This window comes from Balaenoptera musculus, chromosome 12, assembly GCF_009873245.2.
Source record: "Balaenoptera musculus isolate JJ_BM4_2016_0621 chromosome 12, mBalMus1.pri.v3, whole genome shotgun sequence".
NCBI lineage: Eukaryota > Metazoa > Chordata > Mammalia > Artiodactyla > Balaenopteridae > Balaenoptera > Balaenoptera musculus.
The window spans coordinates 49240078-49252435 of record NC_045796.1 but is presented as its reverse complement, the minus strand read 5'-3'; the positions used below and the strand labels follow the sequence as shown (position 1 = coordinate 49252435).

Sequence of the window (12358 nt, the reverse complement as noted above, 5' to 3'; positions counted from 1 at the left end):
AAAAAAAAAGGGTAGTGGGAAACTGTACCCAGTGGTCTCACCAGATGTTTTCAAACCAGAACTAGGGCAATTGAGTTGTAATTTGTTTTTAAAACATTTATTTTCAGAAATTTTTGAGAGTAGGGAGCTGAGGTTTTTCTTGCCTGAATTAGCAGGTAATTTCATTTTCCATTCGACTTTAGCAGAGAAGACCTCTCCTTAAGATGAAAATGTGAAGCAGAGGTTCTTGCCAAATCTAAAAAGTAGAGCAAAGATTAGTTTTAAGAAAACTCATAGATAAGGGGGAAGGATACCTTTTTAGAATACACAGTCCCCTGTACTAAGCATATCCAGAGCCTTTGAAGACTTAATTTACTAATGACTGTGACACGTGGCTTACGTCTTCCTCTTTACCTGCATTCCTCCCGTCATCCTGAGTGAATTCATCACTCAAGGAGACAGCTCACCCAGCACCAGCCTCAAAGTTCCTTGATGTGATCTTCAGCCACTCGCTTGTATTGCCACATCCTGGATTTGTCATACACCCAATCTGTTTCACCTCTAACCTCATAAATGCAGACTTGACTTTGTCTGGCCAGAACTTTCATCCTAGCTCTGTCACTCAGTTACTCCCAGTACAGCCATTCTCAGTTCCCTGACATCTCATTTCCAGTCCTCTTCCTCACTCCACTGCAGCCTCTCACCCTTCTCAGGTTTCTCTGACTTGGGACCTCCAGTCCATAGACTTCTCTTCTTTCTCCCTATCAGCCTTCTCCTGCCTTCACTTCTTTCATCTCCTGCTGCGTTCTATTTTAAATTACCACTCTCTTGCCAGGAACCACATCTCCTTTGCCCTGTTACCCTGATATCACTTACCTGACAAAACAACAGCTCTAACTGGGTGTCTGCTCCCAGATTGCTGAGTGCACCCAGACAGAAAAAATAACTGCTGTGCAGATTGGCATTTAACACTGTAAATTCAGGACCACCAACCTCGGCTAGATTATTCTTTATCTATACTGTTGGGAAGAGAAGGTTATCCTTATAATGTATTAGTCTCTACCATCTGAACCTCATACTTCATAAGCCAAGGTATAGTGTTATAAATTCTTTGTATACCCAAAATTAGTATTAGGCTGGATCATTTCAATTATTACCCTCTCTCTGACACTCTAACTTGGCTTTTGTACTTACTTTCCTGTTTTACTTTATGGTTTTGGGTCTAGTCCATCCAATAAGGTAAATTTCTAATTTTTTTAAAATTAATATTTGATCAGTCAAAAAGAACATGTCTTAGACATTATGGAATGAAATGATAATGGAAGGGAAATCATTCCTACACGTAATTACCTTTTTTAGAGGCCTTTGTGAATCCAAGTGGTCTCTAGTTGTTGTCGCTCAGGACAGGGGTCTTAGGCTCAGCTCACTTAAGTCATTTCATTCTTGCCTTCCCCAGCTTCCCCTTTCCATCATTTCTGATCCCACAAATTTCTAAAAACCCACACTTTTTTTCCCCCAGAAGTAGCAGGGAAAGCAGTGCTATGTGTATGGGGAGCAGGGATGGGTATGTTTGTACGCATAGTTCATTTATTGAATGGCAGCGTAGCATACTGGTTAAGAGTGCAGGCTCTACGGCCCAATTTCCCTAGTTACCTGCTCTGTGATTTTGGGCAAATTACTTTCTGTACCTCAGTTCTCCCATCTGTAATATACAGATGATAATACTAGTTCCTACCTCACGGTGTGATTGTGAAGATTAAATTACATATTTTAAATGAGTTAATACCTTAGAACTGGTAAGCACTCAGTAACTGTAAGCTATTATTCATAATTTAGAATAAATTATTATTATAATAATTACAGCTTCTCTATTTCCTAAAATACACTTATTCATTAAGAAGAGAATAATGATGAAAGTTAGGAGCTGTTAAAAGTCCATTGATTGGATGTAAAAAGTAGAGTTTCAGAATCGCAAAGGACCCAAGAAATTATTTAGACCATTGGTTCTTAGCCAGTAATATGCATCAGAATCCCTTATGAAATATTATAAAGTCACAGTTACCCAGGCCCTCCCTTCTCACATCTACCAAGTCAGAAATGTCCACAGGCAGTTCCAATGCATCTTCCTTGCAAGAACCACCGAACTAATTCAAGTCTTTAGATTTTATGATGAGGAAATTGAGACTTAGAATAAATAACTCGCCTAAGACCCCAAGTGTAAGTGGGACCCAGGTAATGTAGCTCCTTGGTAAGTGATCTTCCTACTCTTCTATGTTGCTTGCCAAATATTAATTTTTAAAGAAATTAATATGGGAGTTTATCATTCTCTCAGTAATATCAGGAAGAATAATATAGGTTTTAAAAGTATAATTTATTCAACATTTAATTCAAAATAAAATTTATTTTACAATAAAAATAAATGCAGAGGACTTTTGTAGAGGACTTCATGCAGAGGACTTTTGCATATTTACAGTAGGATTTAAAGTGAATTTTGCTGTGCTTTTCATGTGGACATTAGTTTTTGCCACAATGCTTGATGCTAATTAGTACAAGGAAACACTGTGCATTTTTGCTCCTCAACCCAACCTCACAGATTGACAGGCAAACAAAACAAATGGTTTATAGGGCAAGGTAGGTTGTAGGAATTAAATTCTTCAGAGCCCTCAATAATAAAATACGCATTTCTTATAATTAGGATTTTTTTTGTTTTGCATTAAAATTTTTTTTAAAAACCTTTGTGAAATATTCTTGGAATTTTCCAGTCTATGAACAGTCAACGTAGGAAAATCAGTGGTTATTAGGTATAGTTTTCTTATTGTAGCTTTACTGATTGGTAGATTGAAAGTCTAAAAAATATAGCAAAAATTTTTTTCTGAATTTTTCTATTTGGTATTGAGTACTATGATACTATATCTCTTAAAATATGTTTTTCTTTATCCATAATATAAAGGAATCAAAAAATACATTAGAACTTGGATGTGAACTTGTGCAAAGGTGTGAAATAAATTAAGATGACAGGGCAGAAGCAAGAAAATGGAGCTCAAATTAAATCTACCCCTCAAAGCAGGCCTGTTTATATTTTCCTATGTTTGCTATTATAAATTTATTTCCATGTATGTGTTTCTTTGCTAGAAATGATAAATAGCTGCCAGCCCAACTTCTGATTCTTAGGCAACTCCATTTTACCAACAAACCACTCATTTTGATTTGGTAAGTGCCATGAAGTCCACTATCCCAGATCCCCATCAACCTGTTTTAAACTGTTGTTGCTTCTACTGTGTCTTTGCCTGATTCCATACCCTCTGCTCTACACTTCATCTCAGGTTTGACCTTAGGATCTTTTTACTTGATGCATGTGTCTGGCCTCCTGGCATCTGACTACAACCTGATCATCTTTGGTTTAGACTCACCTTCTAGTTCCAAGCTACCAAGATTTATACCCCCTGATTCCAGCAGTTCAGGAATTCCCGGCACAGCCACTGGCTGCTATCTAAAGGGGATCTACTTCAAACACTAGCCCTATATTATAAACATCCATTTTTTCATTTGTTCAACAGATTATACTCATCACTACTATGTGTAAGGCACTAGAGTAGTTTCTGGGAAATACAGAAAATTAGTTAGTAGTAGAAAGCTCCTTAATGCTCTTAAAATCTGGTAAAACAAATAATACAAGTATATAATGATAGTTTAAGATAGTATATGTTCAACTGTTATGAAGTATTTATACAAACAAGACATTAATTTTAAATAGCTTCAAATAGAAAATCCTTAACCTGGAACTAAGGGGTATGGGGTACAAGAAGACATGACCAAAAGAACCTGGGGTGTGATTCATGGATTAAAAAAGATTAGGGGGCTTCCCTGGTGGCGCAGTGGTTGAGAATCTGCCTGCTAATGCAGGGGACACGGGTTCGAGCCCTGGTCTGGGAAGATCCCACATGCCGCGGAGCAACTGGGCCCGTGATCCACAACTGCTGAGCCTGCGCGTCTGGAGCCTGTGCCCCGCAACGGGAGGGGCCGCGATAGTGAGAGGCCCGTGCACCGCGATGAAGAGTGGTCCCTGCACCACGATGAAGAGTGGCCCCCGCTTGCCGCAACTAGAGAAAGCCCTCGCACGAAACGAAGACCCAACACAGCTAAAAATAAATAAATAAATAAATAAATAAATAATGTAGCTATTAAAAAAAAATTATAAAAAAAAAAAAAAGATTAGGAACACTGACAGGTGTTTAACAAGACTTTGGAGGTAGGGTAGGGTAGACACGTGCAACAAACACATTCCAAAAAGTGGAACCAAACCAACAAGAGCAGAAAAGGTTAAGTTAAAGAAATGTTATTCGTCTAGACTGGTTGACAGTATATGTAAGGAGTGGAAGAAAGCCTAGAAAAGTTGGTTGGAACCAGATTATGGAAGGGTTTGAATACTGAGGAGTTCAGAGTTGGCAAGCATGTTTTGGGGAGTCAGAAAGTTTTGAGCAGGAAATGATGACTGGCTTGATTTAGCAGTGCTGTACAGGAAGGATTTGGTAGTGAGGAGATAGGCAGGCAGAGACTGCAGACCAGGGAATCAGGAGGCTAACACAGACAGTAATCTAAAGTAAGGAGGGCCTGGAGACGATCTCTTAAGTGCCTGTGATGAGCTGGTGCTGGTGATACAATGGGGACTGGGTCCTTTTGAGGAGGAAGTTTTTAGTCTAGCGAGATACTGATCTCTTAAAGGCTCCTAGAGGGGTCTCTATGCAAAACTTTGGGACCACTTCTGATCGTTTCCTGGTTACTAGGCTAATTAGATGGATCCTCATTTTATAATAGGATGTATTCTCTACCTTCTAAAATTACTTTTCCGTTTTATCAGTCTGCTAAGGCAAAAGTATCCCAACCACTTGCACATAAAGAAAAGCAATTTATTACATAAAACAAGATAAGACAGGAACACGACACCATACAAGGCAAAGAAGAAAATGACACGTTTTAAAGAGAGAACTGAAGATGATGAGGAGAATGAACTGGAGGTTAGATTAGGGGCAAGAAAACCAGTTAAGAGGTTGTTGTAGTAATCCACCTGCTTGATTATGCGGGTCTGAACTAAGTATGAAAGAGGAGGAGTCCTTGGTGGTTACTTCCACCACAGTCCTTTCTGTCACTGCCCTGGTACAGCTCGGGGGTGGGTAAAGGACTCTCATTTAGAATTGATCTTGAACAGAGGGACTCAAGAACACAAGAAACACTTGTTCACTTCTGCAGACTTAGAGGTAAGGCTCCTACTGTCAAGCAGTCTCTCTTCTTGTTCCTTTCTTATTTGGAACATGGTTTACCAGCCTTCACATTGATTCTGTGAACTCCCTGATAAATTCTTGTTTTGCTTTAGTTAGCCCAAGTTGGTTCCTAGGGCTTACAATAAAAAACCTCTAATTGACACTGTATGTGATTTTTGAGGCACCTGTGGATAACCAGGTGGAGACTGTTAGAAATATGAAACTAGAATAGTGGTTCTCAAAGTGATGCATGAGCATTACCTGAGAACTTGTTGGAAATGTAAGTTCTCAGGCCTCGCCCCAGACTAACTGAATATGAAACTTGAGGAGTGGGGCCCTAGCAATCTGAATATCAGTAAGCCCTCTGGGTGATTCTAATGCACACTATAGTTTGAGAACCAATTGAACTAGAGCTTAGAAGAGAGATTGGGGGGTGGAGATAAAGATGTGTGAGTCAAATGAATGACAGTTGCTGTTAGGGGGAATGAATAACCTCCCAGAAGAGTGGAAGAGAGAAGATAAGCCCCTGAAGTAGATGAAATAATCAAAGAAATTGAGACTAGTGCTGTACAGTCAAGGAGGGGGAAATTTAACAGAGGTGTCAGGTGATCTACAGTGTCAGGTGCTATACAGAGGCCAAGGTGGATGAGAGAGCCAAGCGATAGGACTGACCATTAAGAGGTTTTTGGTGTCAATTAAGAGAGAATTGGTACAGATAATGAAAATAAGTGGTGAGAGAACAAAGGCAAAAAAAAAAAACAAAGGATACTTTTTTGCAGTAGGTTGGGAGTGCAAGAAAGAAAGTTGGGGTAGATGTCTCAGTTTTTACTGCATAACAAACACTCAAACACAATGGCTTAAGACAGTAATTATTATTATAGCTCAAGTGTCTGAAGGTTGGCTGATCTCAGCTGGGCTTGCTCATATATCTGAAAGCCTAATGTGGGCTTTCCTCTAGGCTGGGTTCTGTTTCACAGATCTGTCATCCTCCTGGGACTCTTTGGCTTGCCCTGAGCATGCCTTTCTCATGGAGACGGAAGAAGAGTTTGGTTTTGGTTTTGGTTTTTTTTTCATTGCAGCATTTTTTTAATTGAAGTTAGTTGGTGTACAATATTATATGTAAGTTACATGTGAACATTATAGTGATTCACATTTTTTAAAGGCTATACTCCATTTATAGTTATTATACAGTATTGGCTATTTTCCCTGTGTTGTACAGTATATTCTTGTAGCTTATTTTATACATAATAGTTTGTACCTCTTAATCCCCAACCCCTATATTGTCCCTCCCCCTTCCCTCTCCCCACTGGTAACCACTAGTTTGTTCTCTATATCTGTCAGCCTGCTTTTTTTTTAAAACTATGTTCACTAGTTTGTTGTATTTTTTAGATTCCACATATAAGAGATATACAGTATCTGTCTTTCTCTGACGTTTCATTTGGCATAATGCTAAAGTCCATCCATGTTGCTGCAAATGGCAAAATTTCATTCTTTTTTATGGCTGAGTAGTATTCCATTGGATGTATATACCACATCTTCTTTATCCATTCATTTGTTGATGGACACTTAGGTTGCTCCCATATCTTGGCAATTGTAAATAATGCTGCTGTGAACATTGGGGTACATGTATCTTTTCGAATTAGTGTTTTTGTTTTTTTCAGATGTTTTTGTTTTTTTCTTATCTGGAAGAAGAGCTTTAAGAGGGCAAGCAGAAACGTACAAGGCTTCTTGAGGCCTAGACTCCAAACTGGCACACTGGCACTTCTGCCTCATATTGGACAGAGCAGGTTGTGTGACCAAGCCCAGATTCAAGGGGGCGGGAGATAGAATTCACCTTTTAGAGAAACTGCAAAGTGACATGGCAAAGGGCATGAGTTCACACAGGGGTGGAGAATTGGGACCATTAATACCATGGTAGGAATGACCAGAGCATGCTTGAAAGTAGAAAGGAAGGGATATGTAGGATAAAGAAGAAAGTGAAGTAAGGAGGAAAGATCAATACCATAGGTCAGAGAATTAACCTTTGAAAAAAGGAAGGGTACTTCTGGGAATGGAAAGAGGGGAATTCGGTTGAATTAGATTTAACAAATTAAAATACAGGATGCCCAGTAAAATTTTAACTTCAGGTAAACAATGAATAACTTCTGAGTATTAAGTATGTTCTATGCAATATTTGGTAGGCTCTCGGTACACAGTTTGCTATTTTTATTAGTTTAAATACCATTTAAATATTTCTATAATGCAGTACTTGGGACACATTTATCCTAAAATATGTTTCCTTATTTATTTGAAATTCAAATATCACCAGGCAACCTGTATTTTGACAACCCTACTTTGGATGAATTTTAAATAAAGCCATGGTAAGATAATCTACAAAGGGCTAGACGGGTGCATTTGGGGATTTAATCCTGGGAGAAGTTTGGAACAGCTGCTATGGATGCTGTGCAGTGTCAGTGAAAGGACTGCTGATCAGTAGTGAGGCCCACTTACCAACAGGCAGCATGACTTTTTCTTGGATCAGCAGTAATGCTTGACTGCTGGGAAGCAGTGGTAGGAACAGAGACAGCCAGTGCAGGCCACCACCCTGGTCTGACTGCGTAGGAGACGCCTGGGGAGGAGTTTGGGGCATAGTTGAAATGACTAGGGGTCCAGATTGTACACGGAAGCAGGTGAAACCAGAAGGTGAATTGGGAGGCAGAAGATGAACAATTATTCATTTTCATTGGAAGAGGTGGAAGTTCACAGAGAAGAAACAGAATTTACAGTCTTGGAAGAATAGTTCTGTGATAGTGGGGTTAAAAATCCAATTTCATGAGACAGAACTGGAGCTAAATTTAAAGCAAGAGCTCTGGAGACAAGGTACCTAGTTTTGCATTATAGCTATGTGATCTTGGTCAAATAATTAAATTTCTGTATGACTTACATTTTTTTTTTTGGTAAAACATGAATGATAATGGTTCTTACCTCATAGAGTTACTGTGAGGATTAAGTGAAATAAACTATATGAAGTACCTAGAACAGTATGTCTGGTGTTTACTATGTTTTATTATTTTAAATACCACTTACATGTATCTATAATCAATAAATGTGAATACTTTAGAGAATATTATTTGAAAGACAGTGGCAAGTATACATTGTGTGTTCTGCCTTAGCTAACAAATGCTGTGTCTGGAAAATACATACACAATTAGCTACCTGTTGAAGTTGGAACTCATGCAGCCTTTACCACTTAAGGTTTTCTTTACTGTTACTACAAGAAAATAATTATCATGCTCAAGTCATATCTGTCTCCTCATTTCCCCCTAGGTGAACATGCTTTGGGATTTTCATAGTTTGAGTGATTCCTCTGGGCTCTACCACCCAGCAAGTTAAAGAGGACAAGATTCCTTCCTGGGGATTGTGGTTCTGGGAACGTGAGCAGCTTGTTTTCATGAGAGCTGCACCCTGACGGGGCCTACCATTAGGAGCTGTTGTGTGGGTGGCTGTGTTGTTTTTAGTTGTTTCTTCCATCCTACACTGTTGTTTGTATATAAAGATTTTTGAAGAGTGAATGTTTTACGGGGCTGTTTTGCTTATACAAAGAAAATTAAAACAATTTCAAAGTAATTACTTGTGTTTTATATTTTTCTCTTTTAAAATAAATGAAAGTATTAATTCATATTGCCTGGAAAGAAAATGAAGACCAAAGAAATGGCTACACTCTTAATGTTTTAAAATAGGGTAATGTTATTCTCTGTTTGAATGGAGCCTTCTAAGGAATGACCACAGTCTCATACACAGTCGACTTAAATGCATTCTTTATCTTTAAAAGGAAGCGGAATAGGATCATTGAATAAATCACATGTGTTCACAGCCTTGTCTGATGAAATCATATACTACACAAACACATTATTCTCTAGTCAGGAGGGTAAGGGGACATTTGAAGCGGGGCTTGCCCTGGCGGAAACCTTTTTTTGTTTAAAAAATAGTGCAGTGAAAGACCACACAGTAGATGATAACAGAAAATATCTTCCATGCCTTCCTCTACCTTTATACTTTCTCATTCTCCTTTGTTCTCTAAGGACATCTGTTGTAATGATTATTCGGTATAACTCATAGGTACATAGCAGAAGGCATATCATATTTCATTTATTATTTTGTTTATTATAATTATTGCTCTCTTTTACATCATGACATTGTAGGTTTTTAAAATATTTTGTTTATAAAAGATACTAAAGATGTTATAGGAAATTTATTAGTTGGCTGTAAATATCTAAAGAGTAAATGTTTTAACTCTGAATTTAATAAAATTATATTTTAGGAAGTCTAGTAGACTTTTATCAAGCTAAATCTTAAAGAGATAAATATACTGAAAGATGAATTTCATTTTCCTTTTTTACATCAATTGCAATGTTTTGTTTTTTTTACTTAGGCATTTGAAAGATTCGTAATTATAAACAACATTGATAGGAGATTTTGGAGGCTTTAAAATCGGTCCATTATTTCAAATGTTTTCAACATTTTGATAGCTGATTTGCTGTATCTATATTATGGATGCAATTCAAAATTCAAGTTTTTACGTCTTATTAGGTGTTCTTATATTGCCTCCCAGTTTTGCCCTAGGTTGATCCCCTGAGGATTTTTGAAATTTATGTTTGAAAGGTTTTTTTTTAATGAAATGCAGTATTTTTATTTGAAAGAATTTCAAATAAATGTTATTTTTATTACGAAAAATGTCAAACATACACAAAAGTAGAGCAAATAGTATGACAAACCCCCAAGTTATGTCTGAACTTTAAGTGATATGTTAGTACCGGTACTACACTACATTTGTTAATGCAGCATGTTCAGGGACTCAAGAAATGCTTGTGGCTTACTGCACACTTGAAAGAAGTTGTATAAATCAAATTTTTACAAATACTCAGTCATTTCCCAATCTATAACAGATTGTATTTCAAATGTTTGTTGGTCGTTAGCCAATTTTTGGACCTACAAATGTGTTTCTCATAGAAACAATCTTGAAATGGCTATTAGCTTTTCGGGCTAGCTCTCAGTAATTTATCTAATTCACAGTTAAGGGAACCCAAACACCATTTTTAACATTTCAGTGAGAAAATGCTTCCTTTGAAGCATTTGAAGTCCTAGGGAACAGCACCACCCATCTTCCCTTCCACTAAGTATGGGAGATTACGGGAGCAGAGTCAGAAGACTAATGAAGATTCACATCCATGATGCGTCTTCAACAAAAGTAGCAGGAACTCAGAGAGGACAGTAGGAGTGTGGGGATGGGAGTGCACTCTGTACATTCCATTCTGAAATGATTTACTATTTCCTCTGACAGTGGAGTTTGTTTGTATCCTTTTTTTTTTTTAAAGGACTTTTTATTAAAAAAAAAACACCTTCACAAATACTCTGTTGTATCCAAAGTTTTCATTTTACAGACTTTTTTAAAAGCAGGCTTCTGGTTATTTTCTTCTTTGAGTAAGTTTCTGACACAGGGGGAAATTATTTTCACTGGCTGAGATATGCCCAAGACAACAGGAAAAGATTCCTGACTAGTAAAACGTAAAATTGGAATATAAACATAGTTACTATACTGCAAATAAGTCAGGTTGTTGGAATAATGTATATAGTGAACTTACAAGTAGTATTAACCTTTTAGAGTATCTGGGAATGACAAATGAAAGCACACTTTTGTCATGCTAACCTATATGCTCATTCTTCCTAATTGACCTTACATTCCTACTCTTTCAGGCTCTTATCCTGGCAGCTGTTATAGGCTCCAGTCTTACCTCCTCTGTAGGGAACGTGTATGCTTGTGAGTGACTTGACAGCAGGCCCCCAATGCTAGCTAGCCTCATTTTCCAGAGGTAGTAATGCCAGTACCCTTATATACAAAGAAAATCAAACATCCTTTGTGATGAGTCCGCTGAAGGTCCCACAGCATGATGTGCCACAGCTTCACTCCGACCCACGCTCCCAGAAGATAAAGAGGGTCCTGCTGTGTGTCGAGTACTGAGCTAACAAGGTGCTTTACATATGTTACTGTATTAGTCCTCATAGTAACTCTGAGGGATGGGGGTGCTGTCCTCATTTTACAGATGAGGAAAATTTCCAAGAACTAGTTAGCAGTGGAGTTAGTGAGTGGCTGGATTCAAACTGGGTTCAAACCACTATGAGGGGAATGAACCCACATATCCCTCATTTGAACTTGCCCACCAAACCAGCTAAGGGAAGAAAACCAAAAAGCCTTCTCTGAGTTAGCTTTACACTTACCAGCAACTCTTAGAACTGTGGTTCCTCTGCCTGGGGGACCTGGGCCCTGCAGCTCCAAGAGCTAGCTCATATCCTCAAGATCCCCCCAAATCCAGGGTAAGCATGTCTCATCCCAGCCCTTCTGAAGTCTCAGGTAAATGCCTTGCCATTATCACTAGGCTCCTGCAGCTAGAAACCCAGTCATCCCTAACCCAGATTAGGAAACTCTGGAGCTTGATATTAAGGCACTGCTCCGGAAGAACCCTTCCGCTGGAGTGCCTCCCTGCCTACTGACGGTGCTGAGAGTGCCAGAGGACAGGCTCCCCTGCCAACCAGCGTAACGCGGGAAAATCTGCGTGAAGATAGCAGTCAAGAGGAAAAGAAAATTCAAGGAACTGGAGTTGTCAGGTGATCCTACAAAGGAGCCTCTAGGCCCACAGACGTTTCGTCTGCATTAGTAACTTCTCCAGTAACTTCAAAGATAGCTACTTCTAGATCTCTGAATTCCTAACCACTGATGGAGAGTCCAAATTTAAGATATCAGGCTCAGAAACTCCCAGAAATAGCCTAGGGCAGTCTCAAAATATGTTCCTGGGAACTTGTTAAAAATGCAAATTAATGAGCCATCTCAGACTTACTGAATCAAAAGTGGGGTCCAGGAATCTGTGTTTTAACAAGCCCTCCAGGTGATCCTGGTATTCACTAAGGTTTGAAAACCACTGGCCTAGGAGGATGAAGGATGATCCCAGGTTCTCCACATTAACCTAGAATTAATCTGCAACAGCTACCTGAGGTTAGATTCTACCCTCCCACCTCCCACCCACCTCTAACCAGTGCTGTGGTTAGAGTCGGGTGACTCCCTCAACCAAGACTAACTGCCTAGTTGC

At 38.8% G+C, this 12358-nt stretch overlaps 1 long non-coding RNA gene across 1 annotated transcript; it reads left to right on the top strand.

The window, feature by feature from the left end:
- Positions 1-7036: 7036 nt before the first annotated feature.
- LOC118905059 lies at positions 7037-8843 on the top strand. Its single transcript, XR_005022141.1, has 2 exons — positions 7037-7597; positions 8544-8843. It is a non-coding gene; the product is annotated as an uncharacterized LOC118905059 (long non-coding RNA).
- The last annotated feature ends 3515 nt before the right edge of the window (positions 8844-12358 follow it).